This window comes from Pinus tabuliformis, chromosome 1_1 (genome assembly GCF_031772625.1).
Source record: "Pinus tabuliformis cultivar Carrire ecotype Pingquan chromosome 1_1, CPIR1, whole genome shotgun sequence".
Taxonomy (NCBI): domain Eukaryota; kingdom Viridiplantae; phylum Streptophyta; class Pinopsida; order Pinales; family Pinaceae; genus Pinus; species Pinus tabuliformis.
This window is the reverse complement of record NC_142297.1, coordinates 427,191,089-427,197,973: the sequence shown is the minus strand read 5'-3', so window position 1 is coordinate 427,197,973 and position 6,885 is coordinate 427,191,089.

The following is a 6,885-nucleotide window of genomic DNA, read 5'->3' as shown; positions in this document are numbered from 1 at the left end:
CTGACCTGCTTCTCTTAAACCCTTGCGATTATTTCCTGAGCCTCAATAAACCTGTCATTGTCTTCTTTGCAACTTTTGATCTCTTCCCTCAAGCTCCTCAATGTATCTTCTACATCACGAGAATAATCTTCTTTTTGCTGCCCAACTGATCTATAGGGAGAGTCATCGAGAATATGGTCTACCATTTTTCTCATCATATTTCATGTTATTCTTCTTGTAAGTGTACCATGTCAGATAAACCAAATAGATACCAAAATCAAATCCATATCTTAGTGATGTTAATGGGAGGCTTATCTCATCTGCAAGATCATTCCACATTAGCATGTACATTTATAATCATAAGCATATCCATATAACCATATCAATGCATCATTATAACAAAAAAAAAAATCATGCATGACCATACCAACTATATACCACAACCCCATGCATCACAACCATAACCTTGAAAATATCAAACTTTATCCAAGAGAGTGCAACCCACATTGATACCACCCTATAACTGCCTCGTCCCACATTTACCCACTTTCACCGACTTGCCTGGGGTAAATATGAGCTCAGGGTCACTATGATAACAATCAACCTCCTATATGATCTTAAGGAAATGGATTCAACAACTTTAGACCTTACTAACATCCCTTAGGTGCTACAGGACCTTTAGGAGCAACTCAACTGCTCCAAGTGTGAAACCCTTGAGATGACTCTCATTTTCACTAACCTAGAGACCCAGACACTCCCTTGCCAAGCCCTCCAAATGACTAATAGCCTCTAGTTGTTCTCATGAGCCTGCCTGAGTGCAAATGTAGCATTTGTCTTCCATAGATATGCCAACAACTGCGATATTTTAGGCTATTTTCTAGGGCTAGGACCCATTCTTTACTAATAACTCCATGAAACTTCCATAACTCACAAAAGGCATAAAAATAATTCTTGTAAACCAAAACATAAATGAAGACCTAACCTAACCTTCCCCAATCAGGACTGAAATTCTGTCAAAAACTTGGTAAACCTGCAACCTACAAGTCAAGAATGAAATGTTGCACATAAGGAGATGGAATCTTATCTGAGGTTTAAGAAGAAGAATCATTGCCTTCTCACATTAGAGGTCATAACATCAAGAATGTCTTGCATTCATTATTGATTCATTTACAACCAAAAACGTGGAATGAGACATGAATAAGAACTGTCAGATAACCATCATATAACCAGATAAATGATAATGAGAGAATAGTCATTAAATCTACATAATAACAAGTATATTTACTCATCGAAAGCAAGGGAAACATAGATCTTATTAAACATAGGAAAAAGCCAACCAGGTTCGAGACTTCCACGTACGACCTGACCATATATTGGCTGAATCAAATATTTATTTCATCCAATCACCCCTCTGGCATATCCCAAGTATGAATGTGGGATCTCATGGGATACACCAATCCATAAAAAACCAAGGGAATCCAGGGGTTAAACAACATCCAGCCTCACCATACCATGACCTCACCTAAACTAGTGCCAATATGAAGAAACCAAACCAATCATGCATAACTCGGAATTTCTTCTCGAATACCTTGAATAATTTTCTCTTCTCCACCCTCAGGCTTTACCTTGCATCCCACCATCATCAGTAAAGGGATTCTTAGGCCTTTGGGAATTTTCATGAGACAACCTCACTGAAATCAAAAATCTTCTAAAAATCCCATAACAACCCTCATTAAAAACGCATGTAAAAATATAAAAGGACACGGTGATGCAACACATATTCCAAGCTGAATGGTGTGGGAAACATCCTAACGAATGTTGATACAGTTTATTATGGCTAAGTAAATTGGCAAAGGAAATGCCTAAGACTTTGGAAAAGCATGATTCCTTTAATTGGCATTTTATTTATGAAAATATTGGAAATTAGGAGAAAAGGAAGGTGAAAGTCCAAAGGTTGCATGTGAGGAGGAAATTGAAGGAAAATAATAGAAAATGAAGAAACTATAGGCCTCATTAATAAAAAGGCTTCTTAGGATCAGTGGGCAAGACTTGATCAGTTCAGTTTTGGAGCTCTCACATTATTCTCTCTCTCTCTCTCTCATACTCTTGGGTACTTATATTTTTCTGGGAGCACTCCTGGAGGTTGTGGCATACTTGTAGTTTTTGGCCAAGAAGGAAAAGGAAGAGTGGGAAAGCTCTAGAGGGCATTGGTATCAGCAGCTACAACAGGTTCTTCTTGCAGGTATCAAGTTGCATGTATGATTTCTTCACTAGTTTTTGCATGCATGACACATGCATCAGGTTTCTTGGTCATGATCTATCACTCACATGGAGGATTGCCTGAAATGATAGTCGATTTTCCTAGCCTTGCCATTTTATACATAGCCATGGTGTTTTGGTTTTATTTTCCTTGTTTTCTGGTTGGTTCTCATGTTTCCTTAGCTTGGGTTGAGCTATTAGTTCCTGAAAGCCTTGGTTGTACAACACTCTAGAAGCCCTGTAACAGCTTGGGTTGAGTTACTAGTCTTGAAAGCCTTGGTTGGAAAAATGTTCTTGAAGCCCTTGGTGGGTTGAGTTACTAGTCCTAGAAGCCTTGGTTGGACAAATGCTATGGAAACCCAATGGTAGCTGTGGGTTGATTTACTAGTCCTAGAAGCATTGGTTATACAAACTCTTATGATCCTAATGGCAGTCGTGGGTTGAGTTACTGGTCCTAGGAGACAGGTTGGAATAGATGCTCTGGAAGCCCTGGAAGGCTTGGATGGAGACTGATCTGATGATGTTTTGTGATGTCCGACTATGAGGTGGAATCACCTTTTGATGGGCTGGGGTGGATGGCCTCTCGAAGCCCTGGATGAGTTTTGATTAATGTTTTCTATGAGTTCCCACATTTGTGCTTAGAATATGGCACTGAGGTGAATGGCTGAAGAGAGATTTGGCTCAGCCATTCTACGGTTAGGTGGAACATGGAAATCCCATCCCAGGTTTTGATTTTTCATCATTAATGAAAGGTTATTTCTCCTTGTATTTCTATGAGTATTATGATGGATTATATGTGGTTTATATGGCTATGATTTCATGGATAATTTTGTTCCTATTATACTGGGCATATGTAAATTTTATGACAACAACTATGTATGTATCTCAGCATGTTTTACTTGTACATGAATGGATAATCTGTCTATGACCTAACAGATGTTAATGCAACAAATGACATGAGGGAATAATGGTTCATAGTGATTCTTAGATAAATATGAGATCCCTACTCTTAATTATGTTGTTTACACTTGTAGGTTACATGTTAACGGTATGTTTGATGAAAGGCCTATCATGGCTAGTAGCGGTATGGTTAAGGTCTTGTTGGGCTTATTTCTTTTGCTTCATTGTGTCCCTATTTGTTTCTTGATTTCAAGCTATCATTCCATTCTGGGCAATTCCCTGGGCTCTGGGACTAAAAAAGTGGCTTAATTCCCATGGTCCCTAGCATAGAACTGGCAATTTTGGTCCACAGTCACTGGCATGCAGGCTTATGAGAGTGACTTTGGGTATTTGGTCTCTCCCTTTCCCATAGCATGAGAGGAACTATGGCCTAAGAGGTCCAAAACAGTGGTGGGATCGAGGCATAGGCTGTCTAAGTGGATGGCTTGTCTCCTGAGGGTTATGTTGATGGTGTTATATGACTTTATGTGACGTTCCATCCATTCCACTTCCTTAAGGTCACATAGGAGGTCAAATCCAATCATCGTAGCCTCTCGTCACATATTTACCCTGGCTAGATGGTTGCTTGGGTAGATGTCGGAAGAGGGTGTTAGAGAGTGGTATTAGAGCATGGTTGCGCTCTCCTTGGGTTATGTGTTGATAATGCTTTCATGTTTTTTTCATATGTGTTCCTTATACATGTAGTCCATGTTCTTGTTTCATTTTCATGGTGTTGATCATCATTGTAGTGATGTCGTCATGTGAAAGTTGAAGGTGTTTTCATGGAGTATGTCTTCATGTGTGTATGGTTGATTATGCATTGTTATGCACGTCAGTGCTCACATGTTATCAAATGCACATGAGGTGGTTGTTGTTGTCATGCATGAGGTCATGGTTTGTGTAGTTCATATGGCCATGCATTGATGAATAGACTCTAGCTAGAATATTGTGTACATGGTTTTTCACTCATGTGTTATATGTCTATGTGTAGTTATGCATGTACAGTATTGGGTCTAGTTATCCATGAATAGTAGGTAAAAAAATGCCTTGTGAAGTCATTTTATTCAAATTTACGTCATCATTGTGCTATTGGTTATTATGATGCTAATGTGTTGGCTGAGATAGAACAAGAGATGCAAATAATTAAAGTGAAGTTGCAACATTGGACCTCAAGGCAAGAGTAGATCGTCATATAGGTATTTTATGTTTGACATGCAGGTATGTAAGTTAAGGATTGTCATATGCATTTGGTTTATATACATTAGGTTTATGTACATGTGTTTTATGATATGGTTACATACATGATAGATGATAGTTGATTTGTATAGTCACATGCTTATGTGTCATGAATGATAGTACCCTATGGTGGTATGCATTGCTACTTTTTTTTATGTTAGATAACTTGATGATCATGTTATATGTTGTTGATGAATATGTTATAGGTTAACTTGTTGTTGTTATATGATATTTAGCTTGATGATTAGATCATATGTTGATGATGAGCATGTTATATTTTAACTGATTGTTGTTATATGTTAGTTAACTTGACAATTAGGGTTATAACATTAACATATTGATTCTATATGTATCATGCTAAATTGTATTGGACTATGTAGATGGTTATGGTTATCATATTCTGGTATGAGCTAACATATTTGTGATATGGTGTTGTACTAATCTAGATTGAATTTGTATATGTCTGAATGATAATTTTGTATGAGTTATGACGTAAACATGTTAGCTAGTGATTATTTTGGATATCATGATCTTATTTATGTTTGAGTGGATATGTTGTGAGGTTATATTGTGCTAACTAGATTGATTGTGTAAATAAGATAGCCTCCCCTGAGATGCAGTGAGGTGTGATTTTTCTTATTTTTTACATTTGGTGCTTGACTGTTTGAGTATGTCATCTAGTTGATTTATGTAATATGGTGCATTGCAACTTGGTTGAATGTTTGATGAATTTCATAATATGAGTATGTGTTCAAATGATCTTGTTTTAAGATGATTTCTCTAATACATATGAGTTGAGATAACTGACATGTACTTGAGTATGGTAGGTGATAATTGTAGCATTATGTATTATGAATGATGATTATGAGTTGACTATGGATTATGACATGATTGTTATTCCTAGTAAAGGTTTATTTCAAATTGATAGATATGATTGTCTTGATATGTGGAACATGTGGTTGACATGCGTGAGCAGTTGCAGGAAACATGCTTGGTATTAGCATGACATGGCAATAGTTGATGTGCTTATATAACTAATAGTTGGGTGATGTGATAGTGCATAGTAAGCCTCGATTGTAGCAAGGAAAAAGGAAAAAGGAAGGAATTGGACAAGAATTCATTTGGCTATGTTTGGAAACCCTAATTCCAAACGAATCAATGCTTTGCATACAGGGAGTCTTCTTAACCTTGATTTTGTTAACATTATGTGGGTATGTACTAGATTCATGAACATTTAATTGACAAGTATATTAGCTAGTCTCTAGTTACATTTGGATCTTAATTGGATTCCCTTGAAAGATGGCATGGATGTCTTCATCTACAAGGAAACATTCTTGGCATAACAAGATAAGGTAACTAACGTATTACTATGTTTATTTATACACTGAAAATTATGTGTTTATGGTAGAATGATGCCAGGAGTTGCATGGCAAGAGATTTCCATGAAATATTGAAGAAGGATCTGGTTGAGATTTCCTTAGGAACCATGGGGATTGAGCCATGGTGTCTGTGGTTAGTCTTGTGATTTAGGTATTTTGTGATTGTTGTGATTGATTTGAGATTTTGATGTGTTTGGTGCACAGATATGCCACTTTGTTGCAGTGTCATATTGTTGTTATTGGTTTTCATGGTCTTCTTCTTGGTTATTTCTTGTCTTTCCTATTATGTTTTGAGTGTCCTTGGAATTGATTTGGGAAGAGGAAGTTGATGGAGCTCAGGAGAGTTGTGTGGCACCCAAAAGGTAATGTAAGACATGGATGAGGCTCGATGCATGAGTAAGCACAGCGAAAGGTAAGACTATGATAGTCGGTTGGACTGGTTGGGTCCATTTTGGTAAATGGACGATGGAAAAATAGTCATGAAAGGTAATCAAGAAAAGGTAAAGTAAATGGATTTGAGGTGTCAGATGCCTTAGCTATGTTGGGACTGTTGTTATCAATATTTCACATGTGTTGCTTGAATAAAAGAAGTTCCCTTAACCTAGACCTTATGTTATCTGGTAATTATTTTATGATCATGATTATGTCGATGTCTATATATGTATACATGTATGTATCATTGTCTGACATGGTGATGATTGTTTTATGTTGATGATTATATATGTATGTATTTGTCTATCTATTTTACAATCTGACAGGTTGTCAGGGATCATTCATGTCGAGGAATGATTGCATACGTAGGAAAATGGCACGAAGAGGTTCCTAGTCTATGAGGAATCAAGTGGGAAGAGTAGTCATGACAAATATATGAGGTCAGTATCATGGGAATATGAATTTATATTGTATGTTTGTATTATGTCCATGCTTATGTTATGGACAAGTTATATGGAGGGATACATCAGTAAAGTGAAAGAAGTGTGGTCTGCAATATGTTGGGACAAGCATGGATAATACACTAGAAGAGGGGTTGCTTGGTAAAGAGTCAGTGTGGTTTTGGATGTGTGGTACGACTGTTGTGAATATGTCGTATATA